Genomic DNA, 18,060 nt, shown 5'->3' on the forward strand with positions numbered 1-18,060 from the left:
CATTAGCTTGATTAACTTTTCTTGACATGTTCCGACATGTTCCTATATGCCACACTCTTCAAGGGCAATGTTAAAAGTTATATTGACATAAACTAAGAAAAATAATACAGTCTGAATCTTGTGAATTGGAGAATATGAAAAAAAAAAGTGATGAGGCACCTTGGGTGGCTCAGTCAGTTAAGTGTCCAAGTTTGGTTCAGGTAATGATCTTGTAGTCCCTGAGTTCAAGCTCCGCGTCCGACTCTGTGTTCACAGCTCAGAGCCTGGAGCCTACTTCAGGTTCTGTCTCTCTCTCTCTCTCTCTCTCTCTCTCTCTCTCTCTCAAAAATAAATACAGATTTTAAAAAAAGTGAGATAATACTAATGAGTTTTTGTACTAATGCCATGCAATCATGCATTCATTGTTTTCTCATTTTAATTCAGTGCCATCAGAAGTGGCTTGGCCTAATAGCACATAAGAGAATGAAGTAGCTCTTAAATGCATGAAATTCATTCCTTGTTAATTTTCTACATTTTAACTTATTTTCATCTCCTTCATTGCCCTAGTCTAACACTTTTAGTGGCCATACACATTTTCAAGCCTTGGAAGAATGTATATGAATCAATGGGCAGGTATAATTGGAGAAAAAATACCAATGATCAAGTTGTATAGTAACTATCCTTCAATTAAGGAAAATTCCTTTCAAAGCTTCCTTCTGTTCAAGAACAGTGAAGGGAGAAAAAGATGTTAATGTGTTTGGATTACATTAAAGTTTTAAGATTAACTAAAAGAAAGGGAGGGAAAAAGTGCTAATGGCAAGAGCACACGGAAGAGGCATTATTATATTACTGCTAATGCACATAAAACATTGCCTATTAAAATAGGATGGCAGTTTTACATCCTATTAAATATATCAAAGCTGTGCTTCAATTACAAATCCTTTTATATGCATGTTTTAACAAATATGTCTTTGATAATGGAATGTAGCTGCAACTTCTTAAATGCTAAACACGAGCTATACTATATAATACAGTGCCAACGAAAAAAATTACCACTAGGAGGTAACCATATTTTGAGATCTCCCTGTTTTTTTGTTTTTTTTTTTAATGTATGTTATGAATTTTCAAGTGAGCAGCTGGGCAGCAACTCAATTTAAGAGCCTGAGCCTCTGGGCTTGTGATGGTTAACAGTGATGTGTTGTGCTATTATTTTCACATGGTTATTTGTGGAAATAAATTATGTCCTTGAGATGGTATATGAATAGAAAGCACTTGATCATGTTTGTCTATGATCTTATTTGTGAAATAGCTGCAACAACTCTATTAGAAATCTAGATTGTGAAATAAATTCTCATAGAAATTAACAAACTTCTCATCTTGAATGGCATGGGCATTAGTTTTATGGAAATTTCAAATACATCAGTGTTCAAATTCAGTCCACAATCTCTAAGCTGTATAATTATGATTTTCTCACCTGATTAAAAAAGGCTGGACAGGGACGCCTGGGTGGCTCAGTTGGTTAAGCTCTTGATTTCAGTTCAGGTTGTGATCTTACGGTTCTTGGTTTTGAGCCCCATGTCAGGCTTCATGCTGACAGCATGGGGCCTGCTTGAGATTCTCCGTCTCCCTCTCTCTTTGCCTCTCCCCCTCTCAAGATAAATAAATAAACTTAAAAAAATGGGTGGACAAAAATACAGTCATTTTTTTAATTGGCTACTAGTAGTGAAAGTTTAAAAACATCCTACCTAGTAGCAAACATGATACTTTTACTTTCCTTTACTTACTTTTTTGTTTTTTGTTTTTTCTTTTTTTGAATTGCTTGTCCTTTAGATTTACTAGAGAGGAATCATACATCAGTCCACTGAACCCCCATAATTTCAAGACACACTAATTAATCCCTATAAACTGTTACCTTTATCCTCTCGGTGCCTTTAACCTGAAGGAGGAAGAAATACCTCTCCTCCTGTCATGTAGAGGCCGGCAAAGATAAGTGTAAGGAGTTGTGATTATAAATCACTTTTGGAAATGAAATTTTTTTTAAAAAAAGTTAAGAAATAGAACATTTTTTTCCCTCTTCCTATTAAAAGTATGGTTGGTGTGGTAGGCAGAATAATGAAATACCCTCCCCTCCTACCATCACTCATGAAGATATTAGGTCCTAATCCGTAAGGGAAAAGAATATTTGCAGATATGATTAAGTGAAGGATTATCAGAGGGAAAGATCATCTTGGGTAGCCTGGATGACCTATATGAAATTACAAATACCATTATGAGAGGGAGGCAGAGGGAGATTTGAGAAGGCAATGGAAGAGAAGGAGGAGATACTATGGAGGAGAAGGCAATGCAAAGATGGAACACATAGAGATTTGAAGTTCTTGGTCTTAAAGATTGGAATAATTTAGTCACAGACCAAAGTTATGGTGTGGTTCCAGGAAACTGGAGAAAATAAGGTACAGATTCTCCCCTAGAGTCTCCAGAGAGAGCATGGCCCTGCCAACACCTTGATTTTTCACCTGATGTTAGATTTTTGTCCTTTAGGACTGTGAGAGATTAAATCTCTGTGGTTTTAAGCCACTAAATTTGTTGTAATTTATTACAGTAGCTATAGGAAAATGACACCGCCTGAAAGAAAAGTTTCGTATGCTTTCCTTTGCACACATGGTTTTGATGTTTGTTGCTTGGTTGCATCTTGCTTTGCTTTAATCAGTTGTCACTCAATACCTTTTTACTGTACGTTAGCTCTGAAAGAAATTTTAGTGGCTATAAAAATCATCGGTATTATTAGAATCAAGTCTGATTTATCACATTTTTAAAACATTTTTTAAGATACAGTTATAGACTATGACGTTTTTCTATATCACATCAAAAGTTGTTACCTTTCAAGACAGTCTTAAAAGAGTTGTCTCGGGGACCCTGAGTGACTCAGTCAGTTGAGTGACCGACTTCGGCTCAGGTCATGATCTCACAGCTGGTGTTTGAGCCCCATGTCGGGCTCTGTGCTGACAGCTCAGAGCCTGGAGCCTGCTTCAGATTCTGTGTCTCCCACTCTCTCTGCCCCTAACCCACTCGCATTCTGTCTCTGTCTCTCTCAAAAATAAATAAACATTAAAAAAAAAACTTTTAAAGAGTTGTCTCTACTGAAGGTGACCAAAATCTTCTTTTTTACCTGAAAGAAAAAGAAAAAAAAATGTCTTTGGGAAACTTTGAAAGAAAAGAGTTTTGTTCATAGGCTGGCATACCTGACATATTTTTGATCATAAGACTGACAGAAATCTCTGTGATCAAGGTCCTGGAATGACCATTATGGAAGTTACTGGAATAAGCTTTCTTGGCTAAATTGCTGATACTGACAACAGAGCAGAGTCAGGAAGCTCTGCTGAAACAAGTGCTTCATAAGAGGGAGTTAGCATACAAAGGTCTTTAATATTTTAGAAAATAAAAAATGTGCAAATATTCTTTCAATAGTATATCAATCTTTATGGCAGTGACACGACACACTGCTCTTTTCTTAAGTGAATACTCTATAAAAATGTTGACTTCATCAAAGATAAACATCACTCTTAGAAAAAAAATATTCAGTACAAGTGGAGATGAACTCAAAAACCTTGTAAAATACAGTATCTATTGAGAGAAGCCTGACTAAACCTGAAACTACAATAAACTAAGGACATTTGAATTCCATTTTAAACACCATATCATTGGGACATCTGGGTGGCTCCACTGGGTAAGCGTCTGTCTCTTGGTGACTCATGTTGCAGCTTCGTGGGTTTGAGCCCTGCATTGGGCTCTGTGCCGGCAGCACAGACCCTCCTTGGGATTCTGTCTCTCTGCCCCTCCCCCACTTGTGCTGTCTCTGTTGCTCTCAAAATAAAGAAACTTTAAAAAAATAATAAAAAATATAAAAACCATATCATTACATCAGGGTTTTCAACACTTACAACTACCAAAGCAATCAGTCAATCAATCATTTACATGCCCTACCTAATATTTTCTCTTGTCAAAGATTACACATAAACTAATAATCATCTTCTTGAAAATGAACAAAAGCAGCCTCCCCAATTTTCCATAAAAAAGTGAAATTTAACCTGCCTTTCTACTTGGAATATCTTGTTCATGTTACTAGAATATAATTTTTAAATATCTTTCAACCGTATCACAAAATAGAAGGTTTACTTTGAAATTGTGTGTTTTATGTTATTGAATTTAAAATATTTTTCTACAAAGGGGTGCATGGGCATCACTAGAATGCCAAAGGGGCCTGTGACAAAAACAGCAACAATAACAACATGAAGAGTACTTGCACTAGATCACGTGTTCAGAATAAAATGAAGGGAGGAAACAGAGGAAAAAGCAGGAATAACAGGCTGCTAAAGCCATAATCTAGATGAGACATGATGTGGTTTGTTCCATAGATACAGCGGTGGGTAGTGTTCCTATTGTGCATATATTTTGAAGATCGAGCTAATAGAAGTTTCTGGTATATCTTTTTCTTTGATACTGGTTATCTGGATTATTTTTTTCTGTGTATTGCCATCTTTTCCATTGAACATTCACTCTTCTTCTAGATCTGTATTAATCTTTTTATAAAGTAGATACAAATCCTTTGTGTTACATACATAGAAAATGTCTTCCTCCAGTCTTTTGGTATCTTCTAACATTCTTTATATTGCTTTTTTTTTGCACAGGTTAATCTTCTTATTTTATGGAAGTCTAATGTCCTAATATTTTAACCTATACTATATATACTTTTTACATATTATTGAAGAAGAAAATATCCATTCTAGGCCAGCATTATAAGGATTAATACCATAGATTTTCTTTTAAGGTTTTTACCACTTAGGTCTGTTTCTATCAAGAACTGATTATTACTTATGGCATGATGTAGTTTATATATAAAATCATGTATATTTTAAGTTTATTTATTTTGAGAAACAGGGCATTAACAGGGTAGCATGAGGAGCAAGGTAGAGAGAGAGGAAGAGAGAGAATCTTGTGCAGAATCTGTGCTGTCAGCACAGAGCCCTACTTGGGCTCAGTACCACAAATAGTGATATCATGACCTGAGCCTAAATTAAGAGTAGGACACTTAACTGAGCTACCCAGGCACCCCTGTTTTATACATTTGTATATGAAAAATTACCCCAATAAAATTTTTATTTTAGTGCCATATAAAATATTAAGTTTCTATAGTAGTACAAGTCTGTTTTCAAGCTATATTTTCATTGATCAATGTGTTTTCTTGTATGTCATAATTTTATAGCTTTATAATAAATGCTGATTCTGGTAGGGCAATTACCCTGTCTGTTTTGGTTTTTCAAAATTATATTGCCTGTCTTGTGACTTAATTCAGTCATACGAAATTTATTCTAAGATTGTCATAGACATGAACAGGATTTGTAGATTTTTACTTTGGAAAATTTATGTGTTTATACTTAGTTTCCCGTCAATGAATATAACACATCTCTTCATATTTACATTTTGTTTATTTTTTAGTAACACTTTACAGTCTGTATATAGAAGTCATTTCTATGTAAATTTATAAAATATTAGGTTGTGTTGATGTACCATCAATTATTCATACACACCTTGTTGATGGAAATCTGGATTATTTCTATATTTATTATCATCATTGTAGATATATCCTTTTATATGTTAGCAAGTTTACATTTGATCCTGATTCCTAGAAATTTGGTTATAGTGTCAAGTAGCGAATATGTAATTGTGCTGTATTTTGCCAATTTCCCCTCTGTATGACTTACATCATTTTGTATTCCACTGCAATGTAGTAGAGTTGCTGTATCCCTACAGTCTCACTAACAGGTGTGCTATCAAAATATTGGCTTTTTACAAATCTAGTAAGTACGAGATGAGATTTAAGAGTATTTTTAACTTGAAGTTCTCTCTTTATGAAGGATTTTAAGTGACTATGTGTTTATGCTAATCTGAATTTCCATTTTTGTGATTTGATTGTTCATATATCTTATCCATTTTTATTTAATATTTTTGGGCATTTCCATCTCAATTTGTCACTTAAGTATTTGTCAGTCTTTAGTATTAGTCATATCCAATTTTAAGCGCAATGGCTTACAAATAATTTTTCCTATTTTGTCATGTCATTTTGAGTTTGTGGTATTTGCATTTTAATTCTGCTTTACCTTGCAAAAAAGACCAATAGATTTTTTTCAAAGGCTAATTAATTAGATTATATCATCCTTTTTTATCACTAATGATTTGATTTATTAAATCTATTTCTATAAATCTTGGATATCTTTTTGGCATATCTATGCTGTTTCATTATTTTTCTACCTGTCTATAAACAAATTCTATATGACTTTAGTAATAGAGGATTTATAAAATCTTTCAATCTCTGCTATATCTACTCCTATATTATTGTTTGTTCCTCAGTTTTTCTGATTAATGAACATTATTTAATTTTACATTAAATTTTATAATAATGTTTTGCTGCATGTGAAGAAACAGACGTGACTATTCTTTTTTTTTTTTTAATTTTTTTTTCAACGTTTATTTATTTTTGGGACAGAGAGAGACAGAGCATGAACGGGGGAGGGGCAGAGAGAGAGGGAGACACAGAATCGGAAACAGGCTCCAGGTTCTGAGCCATCAGCCCTGAGCCCGACGCGGGGCTCGAACTCCCGGACCGCGAGATCGTGACCTGGCTGAAGTCGGACGCTTAACCGACTGTGCCACCCAGGCGCCCCAAACGTGACTATTCTTAATGTGATCATTATACATTTATAAGCTAATAGAAAAAAAAAAAATGAAATCTTCAGGAGATGAGGCTTCTTGTTCAGAAGTATGGTATCTATCTCTTTAATTTGTTTATCTCTTCTTTTATGTGCTCAAGGAGTGTTTTAAAATTTAACCTCACATAGTCATAGTTTAGCCTACTTCTTGTTAACCTTATGCCTAGATATTTCAGCAATTATGTTCCTCTTGCAAATGGGATCATTATTTCTGATATATAATCTGAACAGTTATTATTTTTAGTTTTTTTAATATTTATTTATTTTTGAGAGAGGCAAAGAGTGAGTGGGGGAGCAGCAGAGCCCAATGAGGGGCTCGATCTCATGAACTGTGACATCATGACCTGAGCCTAAGTCAGATGGTTAAGCGACTGAGCCACCCAGGTACCTCAGAAAGTTGTTATTTTTTACATATGTTCCCTATTGATTTTATATGTTAGTTTTCCTAAATTGCAATATGCAAGTTAAACTTTATTTATTTTTGTAAAATTTTTTAATGTTTATTTATTTTTGAGAGAGAGAGAGAGAGACAGAGTGTGAGTAGGGGAGGGCAGAGAGAGAAGTAGACACAGAATCCAAAGCAGGCTCCAGGCTCTGAGCTGTCAGCACAGAGCCTGATGCAGGGCTCAAACTCACCAGACATGAGATCATGACCTGAGCTGAAGTCAGATGCTTAACTGACTAAGCCACCTAAGAGTCCCTGCAAGTTCAACTTTATTAAATGACCTTGTTATAACAGGTTTTTCAATTGGTTCTTTTTTTTTCTAAATATATAAGGCCTAAATATATCACCTGCACAAATACATATAACACATCTCTCTCTTAAGAGAGATGCACACATTGGGGCGTGGCGCAGTCCGTTAAGCGTCCGACTTCAGCCAGGTCACGATCTCGCGGTCCGTGAGTTCGAGCCCCGCGTCAGGCTCTGGGCTGATGGCTCGGAGACTGGAGCCTGTTTCCGATTCTGTGTCTCCCTCTCTCTCTGCCCCTCCCCCCGTTCATGCTCTGTCTATCTCTGTCCCAAAAATAAATAAAAAACGTTGAAAAAAAAATTAAAAAAAAAAAGAGAGATACACACATATGTATAGTCAAATTCTATTTTATCAAATGTTTTAATGATGAATGAATCTTACGTTTAATGGAAAGGAGTTTTGGCTTCTGTGGAAATTATTATATATGTTTTTATTTTTATAATAAATACTTTCATGGAGATGATAAGCTAGTAATACAATTGAATTCAATCTTGTGAATTGTACCTAGCAAATATATAATTTGATTTAATTTCTGAATAAATAACTAATTGCAATCCGTATAATGATAGACGAATTCTTTTTCCCCTCAGCAATCTCTCTCACTCTCACATGTACTAGAATCTATTTCAAATTGTTTATTTTATTCAACTGAACTATTTATTCTTTTGCCAATACTACTTGTTTTAAAGTAGGTAGCTTTTGGGGCGCCTGGGTGGCGCAGTCGGTTAAGCGTCCGACTTCAGCCAGGTCACCATCTCGCGGTCCGTGAGTTCGAGCCCCGCGTCAGGCTCTGGGCTGATGGCTCTGAGCCTGGAGCCTGTTTCCGATTCTGTGTCTCCCTCTCTCTCTGCCCCTCCCCCGTTCATGCTCTGTCTCTCTCTGTCCCAAAAATAAATAAATGTTGAAAAAAAAAATTAAAAAAAAAAAAAGTAGGTAGCTTTGTAATATATTTATTAGAATAGGCAAATTCCTTTGTTCTTCTTCTTTGTCTTCTCTTTATTTTTAGACATTGGCCATTTTGCACATTTATAATCTCATATTAACTTTGAATTCATTAGGCAAGTCCCCTAAACACTGAGATTTACCAAATTGAAATTATAGTGATTTTATTGATTGACGTAGGTAGAATAAATGCTTTCAAACTATGCAATTTTTCTCCTTCTTGAACGTGACTTATCATTCCATTTATTCAGAATTTCTTTTGCAAACTTCAGTGGGTTCTTATGTTTACCCAAAGAAAGTCTTCTGCAGTCTAGCCCTCCCTCTCCCTGCAGCCTCTCCTCTTTACTATCTACTATACCCCCTTTAGCCTCTCCTTGAACCTGCCAAACCTTTTCCCATAATACATCATTTTACCCAATTCCATTTGCTTGGAAACTCTTTCCCCTAATATTCACATTGTGGCTCCTTCTTGTCATTCATGTTTAAGATTATATGTCACCTCTTTAGACAGACTTCCCTTATACCACTCTCTAATGTGACCTTCCAGTCGGTATACAGAAACCTATTTCATTCCCTGAAAAGTTCTTATCCTTATCTGATATTTTCCTTAGGATTGTGATAATTAATACCTGTTTATTATCTGCTTATCAGTACTGAAAGAAAGCTCTCAGAGAGTAAAAACATCTATTTTATTCACTACTAATACGCTCTCCTCTAGTGAATTCCTATTCTTAACGTTCCCAGCATTTTTGCCTCTAACCTTTCCAGTAGAAAGTCTATATACCTCTTTACCTTTAAAATATACTTCATGATCTCTAACATTGTAAAGGAGAAAAGAGAATAAATAGGGAAATTACATTATTAAGATATCTTTTGAATTCTCCCTAAGAAAAAACAAATAACATCATTTACTAATGTAGGTATCAGAACTGTATATGATGCACACTGATAAATATTAGAATGGCACCTAAAAAGAAAAATCATGAAATTATGTGGTAGGTTGGTTATAGAAATAGGGTTTGTAGCCTTGTGAGGAAATTTAATAATGCTATATTGTTATTTCCATCTTAATTAATTTCTTAGAAAGCAGATTATTTTAATGGTCACAATCATTTGTGTTGATTAGTTTCCTTTCCAGCTGCCCCTTTGGTATACTGATAGATCTGTTTTACAAAACAGCATGATGTTTATCTTCTAATATTCTAGAAGCAGAACTTTTCATAAGATAATATACCAATGTTTGTTCTGCTAAGCAAAATGTACTCCTAACATTTCACGGATATTAGTGACAACCAGAACAATGACCATTAACAATAAAACATACATTCAGGCATTTAAGTTCTAAATGATCTAAAGAGAAGATTAAAAGTACTTAATTGTGACAAAAAATCTACTTAATTTAAGAGAGAAAATCAAATTTGATATGAGCAGGCCAGAAGAATTAGAAAAACGTAACAAGTTTTGCTAAAAATCAGCACTGAGTCATTATGCACAGGTGAATATTTATTTTTAGTATACTTTGGCTGCATTCTTATTAGTAAAATAATATATTTTCTGAGTAGTTGCTAAAATTTATCTGATTTATATGCACAAATTTGCATAATATATAGGAGGAAGCAACAAAATGTTCAAAAAACAGATGTTGATAATACTCTAGTATAGCAGAACACTGTAAATCTAAATGCCCACCTTCTATAGCCTAGAGTTGTTAAGAAGGCAAAAGGCAAAAACCTAAAAATAAATTTAAAGTTATAGGAAAACTTATAAGATTAAGTCTTGATAGCTCTATTTATAGATAGCATTTTGCCAGCACATATTTCCCAGACCAACCAATGCCAGAAATTTCTATATGTGATGTTAAATTAATATTTAAAGTTCTTGAAAATCAATATAGTTTGTGTTTCTGATTCTTTAAAAGACACCATATCCAAGATAACCATTATTGACACTACATGTATCGTATAATATATATAATTTTAAAATAATATACTGCATAAAATTCCTATGAGAGATGGTTTATTATTTTCAGTAGCACTTTCCAAAAAACCACAGTCCCCTGTCCAGAGTTGAATCTCCTCCATTAGTTCTAGAACAAGATGGAAAAGGTCTATGAAGAGAACACTTTGTTTGTGATACCACTTTGTCCCACAAACACAGTACTTGGAATCTTCTGAAAGCTTTGCAATAGAAAGAGCACAGGGAGTGGGAAAGTTAACATCATTTCTCTGCCTCCTTCCTTCTAGTATACTCAGAAGTACATACATATATATATACAAAGAGGATAAAGTCCTTTGAATGAATAGATAGGTTACATTTAATTATTAGAAACTATTTCTAAGAGAGTTCTCTTTAGCTGGCTGCTAATGCATATGCACCTGGTTTGTGAATTAATAGAGAAAGCCTCACAACACGTTTAAAGAAAAATGGTAGGGGCTGGAAGTCCAAGTGCCAGTCCATAAAATACCAGGTTTTATTTTATTTTTTTTAACGCGGGGGAAAGTAAAGACAATTTTTGGCACTAAAATAATAACTTTTCTTTACTGAACACATTCTCTATTTTTGTCTTTGTCCTAGATACTTGTTCTAAATATATTCACTTTCTGCTTTTGCTAAGAGATTTGTCTCCTCATAGTTACTCAGTTTATGTTGCTCTGTTGATTTTCCACTGATACTGTTACATAAGTGATGTCTACTTCATTCATATAACTTCCCCTCCACATTAGCTACATGGGTGTGCACAGCTCGTATGCATATGCAAAGATATGGACAACATATCTATTCAAAAAATAAAAATAAAAAATCCCAAACGCCGAGAGTTTTTCCTCTTGCCTTTAAAAGGGCTTCATTTAAGATGTTTGATTTTCATATATAAATATAAATTGGATTTTGTATCCTTAAAGGATCCAACTCTCACTTCACTCTCCTAAACTGTAAATTTCCTCAACTAGAGAAAATGGGGCATGCAGACCAGACCTTTTAAATAGAGAAAATCTTATTAATATTTATAGACTTGTATAAAAAGGAAGAAACAAGACAAACAGGTGATCCATATTCCTCTGGCTGTGACTCTCATGAGAAGAACCATTTTTACTTGAAATACCTGTAATTTACTTGAAGGCCTAACAGCTAAAGTAGCTAGAAATTTAAGCCAATCACCCTTGGTGTTCTTTACTGTGCCAACTTCATGCTGCTCGATGACTCCTCACTGGATATCTGCCTTCCTGGATTATCTCCACTATATGTAATAGAATCAATAATAAATTCAGAGAAAAGACTGAGGATTAAGAATATTCCAATTTTCCTAACTTACCTATGACAAGTTGAGGTACCTAGAACTTAATTAAATTAAAACATAGCCCATCCTAGAACCTAGGTCTCCCAACTCCACTCTAACCTTTTCCCCACCGCCTCATATTTCCTCTTCTTTTTTTTCAAAAGTTTTCAATGTTTATTTATTTTTGAGAGAGAAGATGGGTGCAAACTGGGGAGGAGCAGAGAAAGAGGTGCAGATGATCCTAAGCAGACTCCATGATGTCAGCGCGCAGAGTCCGACATGGGGCTCACGCTTAGGAACCGTGAGATCATGACCTGAGCTGAAGTCAGACACTTAACTGACTCAGCCACCCAGGCACCCCACCTCTGAAAAATTGGGATTCTCTGGATTCTTCTACTTCTAATCTTGAGTATGTCATAAACAGTTAGAAAGCCATAGCAATGCCCATCTAAAAGTAGGGATGATTTAAGTTTTAAGGTCCTACATATTGGGCATTGCTGCTTATGAAGTTTCAAATAATTTTCTTCAACCCTGTTTCCCAATATTAAAAATACATTAACTGAAAGAGAAATCTGAACAAGTGAAAATTATGAATGATAAAAAGACTGAAAATGAACAAATGGGATGAATAAATCTAACAGTATTCTACAAGATAAAATCTGTCTTTATCCCTTGATCTATTAAAAGATATACACAAGTTCAAAAACAAAACAAAAAGATATTTATGTTAAAAAACAAAACAAGAGGTATCCTATTGGAGCAATGCACGCTTTCTAACATCAAAATTTCATGTATTTTTTATATGTTTCAGAGTTGAAGTATTCACAACAGATGGCTGCATAAATAGATATTTCCATAAGTAATGACGGAAACTTTCCACTCGGTTTCATTTGTGGGTTTTTTTCATACATTTTAGAAGTATGAACATATGAAAACATAACTTAGATAAATTTCCCATCAAAACAATGTGACACTAGAAAATAAAAATCCACCTTATTGTATCTAATTTAAAGAAAAAGAAACTGGAAAATTAATTCTGGAGAAACAGCATTAATTAAGTACATGAAATTCTCTCTCTCTCTTTCTCTCTCTCTCTTTGGTCTTCAGAATGCTTAGTTTAAGAAATGTTCAAAGGAAGAATTTTTCGAGGAGTAAATAACACATGGCCAGTGACTGCTAATAACGAGGGGATAGTGAGGGTATTTTCTTTTGATATTCCATTATACTTTCCCTCCATGCCAAAAAGAGTGATGTGGAATGTTAGATGATACCTACTATGATAATACTCAGAATCCAAAAAATTTTCCCCTTTGCCAGTGCCTAGATTATGCATAAACTCCACAACATGTACTATAGGAAATTTTCACTTTAATTTTGTAACTGAAGAATAATTGACATACAATACTGTATTAGTGTCAGGGGAACAACATAGTTATTCAATATTTATGTACACTATGAAATGCTCGCAGTAAGTCTAGTCACCATCAGTCACCATACAAAGTTGTTACAATATTATTGATTACATTTCCTATGCTATACAATACAATCTCATCTCCTTGTCTTATTATTTTATAATTGGAAGATTGCAAGTCTTTTTTTTAATTTTATTAGAGAGAGAGAAAGCCTGAACAGGGTAGAGGGGCAGAGAGAGAGAGAGAGAATATCTTAAGCAGGCTCCACCCTCAGCATGGAGTCTGAGGTGGGGCTTGATCCCAGGACACTGGGATCACGACCTGGCCTGAAATCAAGAGTCAGACACTCAACTGACTGACCCACCCAGGTGCCCTGGAAGATTGTAAGTCTTAATCCCCTCAACCATGTTGTCCTTTCCTCCATTCCCCTCCCCTCTGGTGACAGTTTGTTCTCTGTATCTATGAGTCTATTTGTTTTGTTTTGGATTTCATATGTAATAAAGTCATGGTATTTGCCTTTCTGTGTATGACTTATTTCATTTAGCACAAAACCTTCTAGTTTTATTCATATTGTCACAAATAGCAAAACTTTATTTTTTTTATTTATGACTGAGTAATATTTCATTAGTTATGTATTTACTCCAACTTCTTTACCGTTCATCCATCCAACACTTAGCTTACCTTTATATCTTGGCTATTATAAATAATGCTATAATGAAGAAAGGGGTGCATATATCTTTTAGAATTAATATTTTCTTTTATTCAAATAAATATCTAGCAATGGAATTGTTGGATCATGTGGGACTTATATGTTTATTTTTTTGAGAAAACTTTATACTGTTTTCCACAGTGGCTATACCAATTTACATTCCCACCAACAATGCACAAAGGTTCCCCTTTGTCCACATTCTCACCAACCCTTGCTATTTCTTGTCTTTGTGATACTTGCAATTTTTATTTGGTGTGAGGTGATATTTTATTGTGGTTTTGATTTGCATTCCCTGATGGTTACTGATGCTAAGCATCTTTTCATGTGTCTGTTGGCCATCTATATGTCCTCTTTGGAAAATATTCTCTTTGGTAAATGCCTGTTCACATCCTCTGCTCTTTTAGCTCAGATTTTTTTATATTGAGTTTTAGGAGTTTTTTATATATTAAGAATATTAACCCCTTATCGGGTATATTATTGTAAATATCTTCTCTCATTCAGTGGTTGCCTTTTATTTGATAGTCTTCTTTGCTACGCAAAGCATTTTAGTTTAATACACTTTCATTTGTTTATTTTTGTTTTTGTTGTCCTTGCCTGAGAAGATAAATCCAAAAAAAAATATTGCTAAGACCAATGTGCAAGAGCTTACTGCCTAGGTTTTATGGTAGGAGTTTTATGGTTTCAGGTCTTATATTTAAGTCTTTAATCCATTTTGAGTGTATTTTTGCATATGGTATAAGAAAGTGGTCCAGTTTTTTCTTTTGCATGTAGCTGTCCAGTTTTCCCAGCACCACTCATTGAAGAGACTTCCTTTTCCCTAGTGTATATTCTTGTCTCCTTTGTTGTAGATTAATTAATCAAATAAATATGGATTTATTTCCGGGGTTTCTATTCTGTGTGCTGCTGGTACCACACTTTGTTGATTACTACAGCTTTGTAGTATGGTTTGAAATTAAGGAATGTCATACCTCCAGCTTTGTTCTTTCTCAGGTTTGGTTTGGCTCTGCAGGATCTTTTGTAGTTTCATACTAATTTTAATATTATTTGTTCTAGTTCTGTGAAGATGTCATTGGTATTCTGATAGGGATTGCACTGAATCTGTAGATTGCTTGATTAGTATGGACATTTTAATGATATTCTTTCAGTCCATGAACATCCCTGTATCTTTACATTTGTTTGTGTCATCTTCAATTCATTTCATGAATCTCCTACAGTTTTCAATGTACTTGGTAAAATTTGTTCCTAGGTAAAAATCTATTGGTAAAATTTGGTAATTTCTGTTGGTAAAATCCATTTGGTAGAATTATAAATTCTTGGTAAAATATTTTCCTAGCCATTTTATTCTCTTTAATGCAATGATAAATAGTTTTCTTAATTTCTCTGATAGTTCACTATTAGTATATAGGAATGCAAGATATTTTTGTTTATTATTTTTTATCCTGAAACTTTACTGAATTCATTTATTAGTTTTATTAATTTTGGGATGGAGGTGTTAGGGTTTTCTATATATTATCATGTCACCTGCAAATAGTCACAGTTTTACTTCTTACTTACCAAGTTGAGTGACTTTTATTTCTTTTTCTTATCTAATTTCTGTGACTAACACTCCAATGCTATGTCAGATAAAAGTATTGATGTGGATATCCTTGTCTTATTCCTAATCTTAGGGGGAAAGCTTTCAGCTTTCACCATTGAGAATGTTGTTAGCTATGGATTTGCTATATATGGCTTTAGTTATGTTGAGGAATCTTCCCTCTACATCCATTCTCTTGAGAGTTTTTATCCTAAGTGGATGTTGAATTTTGTCAAATGCTTTTCTGGCATCTATTGAAATAATTATATGGTTTTACCCTTTGTGTTATTAATGTAGTGTATCATATTGATTGATTTGTGTATGTTGAACCATCCTTGCATCCTTGGAGTAAATCCCATTTGATCATGATATATGATTCATGTAATGTGTTGTTAAATTTAGTTTGCTAATTTTTTTATGTTAATCAGGGATACTGGTGTGTGTGTGTGTGTGTGTGTGTGTGTGTGTGTGTGTATTTAGTGTTTTTGTCTGGTTTAGGTATTGAAGTAATTTTGGCCTTGTAGAAGGAGTTGAAAAAATTTCTCCCTCATCATTTGTTTTTTAACAATTTGATAAGAATAGGTATTAACTCTAAAGATGTGGTAGGATTTCACCAGTGAAGCTGTCTGGTTCTGGACTTTGTTGACAGTTTTTTGATTGCCAATGCAGTTTCATCACTAGTAATCATTCTGTTGTGATTTCCTATTTCTTCTTGATTCAGTCTTGAAAGATTTTACATTTCTTGGAACTTGTTCTATGTTGTTACATTTGTAGGCACATAATTTTTACTGTAGTCTTTTATGATTTTTTGTATTTCTATGGTATTTGTTATAACTTCTCTTTCATTTTTTTATTTTATTAATTTGGATCCTCTTTTTGAAAAGAGAATTGTTTGGTGAGCCTTGATAAAGGTTTATCAGTTTAGTTTATATTTTTCAAGAACTAGCTCTTAGTTTCATTTATCTTTCTTTCTTGTCTGTCTCTATTTTATTTAGTTTTGCTGAGACCTTTATTGTTTCCTTTTTTGGTAACGTTGAGCTCTGTTTTTTTTTTTTTTTTTTCCTAGTTCCTCTAGAGTTGATTTAGATTATTTGAGATTTTTCTTGTTCTTGAGGTGGGTTGTTATCACTATAAACTTCACTCTTAGATTTGTTTTTGCTGCACCCAATAGATTTTGAAGCATATTTTTCCATTTTGTCTCAACGTATTTTTTAATTTCCTCTTTCATTTCATTGTTGAACCATTGGTTGCTTAGTAGTAGATAGTTTAGCTTGTGCATATTTGTGTTTTTTTCATTTTCTTCTTGTAGTAAATTTCTAGTATCATACCATTGCAGAGGGAAAAGATGGTTAATGTGATTTCAATCTTTTTTTTTTTCTAGAAAAGGAGAGAGAGGGAGGGAGGGAGTGAGGGAGGGAGGGAGAGGGAGAGGGAGAGGAGAGAGAGCAGCATGGAGCCTGATGTGGGGCTTGACATGAGGCTCAATCTCATGACCTGAACCAATATCAAGAATTGGACACTTAACTGAGCAACCCAAGTGCCCCTGATTTCAATCTTTTTAAATTTATTGAGACATGCTTTGTGACCTAACATGTGGTCTATTTTGAAGAATATTCCATATGTATTTGAGAATAATATGTATTCTGCTGGTTTGAGATGGAATGTTTTATCATCTATTAAGTTCATCTGGCCTAATGTGTCATTCAAATCCAATATTTCCTTAATTTTCTCTGTGGATGATCTATCCATTGATGTAAGTGGGGTGGTAAAATCCTCTACTATTATCATATTACTGTCAACTTCTCCCTTTGCATCTGTTAATATTTGCTTTATATATTTAGATGTTCCTATGTTGGGTGCATAAATATTCATAAGGGTTGTGTGTTGTGGGACTGATCTCTTTATCATTATGTAATGTCCTTGTCTCCTTTTATAGGCTTTGTTTTAAGGTCTACTTTGTCTGACATAGCATAGCTACCCTAGCTTTCTTTTTGTTTTAATTTTCATTTGCAAGGAGTATCATTTTTACCTCTTTCGATCTGTCTGTATATCTGAAGTGAGTCTTTTGTAGACAGCTTATAGATGGTTCTTATTTGTATCTATTTAGCCAACCTAGGTCTTTTGATTGAAGCATTTATTCCATTTACATTTAAAATAATTGTTGATTGGTGTGGATTCATTGCCATTTTGTTGTTTTCCTGTTTTATTTTTTTACATTTATTTATTTATTTTGAGAGACAGTGAGCAGGGGAGGGGTGGAGAGAAGGAAAGAAAGAGAATCCCAAGAAGTTCATGCTGCCAGTTCAGAGCCCAAGGTGGGGCTTGAACCCACGAAACCATAAGATTACGACCTGAGCTGGAATGAAGAGTCAGATGTTTAACCAACTGAGCCATCCAGTCGTCCCTTCCTGTTTGTTTTTATAGTTCTTCTCTGTTCCTTTCTTCTTTCCTTGGTCTCTTCCCTTGTGATTTGATAACTTTATTTAGTGTTATGTTTGGATTTCTGTCTCTTTACTTTTTTGTGCCTCTATTATAGGTTTTTGGTTTGTGGTACCATGAGACTCATATATAACAACTTATGTATATAGCAGTCTATTTTAAACTGGGATGGTTTAAGTTTGAATGCATTCTGAAGCACTACATTTTTACTCTCCT

The sequence above is a fragment of the Herpailurus yagouaroundi genome, unplaced genomic scaffold (assembly GCF_014898765.1).
Source record: "Herpailurus yagouaroundi ecotype Mexico unplaced genomic scaffold, PumYag 28, whole genome shotgun sequence".
In the NCBI taxonomy this organism is placed as follows: Eukaryota; Metazoa; Chordata; class Mammalia; order Carnivora; family Felidae; genus Herpailurus; species Herpailurus yagouaroundi.